Genomic DNA, 610 nt, shown 5'->3' with positions numbered 1-610 from the left:
AGGAACCTGATTAATCATTTCTGTGGCCTTGGAAAAATTCCTTACGAGAGCAATAAGCGTTTGAGAATATGGATCTTTCCCCCCCAACTCCTCCTCCTCCTCCTCTCCTCCTCCTCCTCCTCCTCCTCCTCCTCACTCTCGACTCCTCCAACTCCCTGACACCCTTGTATAGCCACACTCATACCCTCATCCCCCCTCCCCTCCCTTCCCGCCCTCTCAGACTCACAAATGCTCTCACAGGAAACTTATGGAGGGAGGGATGGAGGGAAAGGCGGAGGCACGGAGGGAAAAGGAAAGGGCGCCACTTTTCCGCCACGCTGCTCAGTTTTTCCCGTGAGGTGATCGGGCAGAAGAATCCTTATTGGTTTTTAATGAAATCTTTCCAAGTTTGTTACAAAAGGCACGGACGGTTTCTGGCAGAGAGAGAGAGAGAGAGAGAGAGAGAGAGAGAGAGAGAGAGAGAGAGAGAGAGAGAGAGAGAGAGAGAATTTTCTTGAGTTATTTTTGTATAATAATGATAATAATAATAATAATAGTAATATATTTGCAGCTGTTCATAGGATTTCCCTCGTTTGCCTCATGCAGTGAACGGGTCTTCTTGTCTGCCATC

This window comes from Scylla paramamosain, chromosome 6 (assembly GCF_035594125.1).
Source record: "Scylla paramamosain isolate STU-SP2022 chromosome 6, ASM3559412v1, whole genome shotgun sequence".
In the NCBI taxonomy this organism is placed as follows: domain Eukaryota; kingdom Metazoa; phylum Arthropoda; class Malacostraca; order Decapoda; family Portunidae; genus Scylla; species Scylla paramamosain.
The sequence above is the reverse complement of the archived record's forward strand: the minus strand, read 5'-3'. Positions refer to the sequence as shown.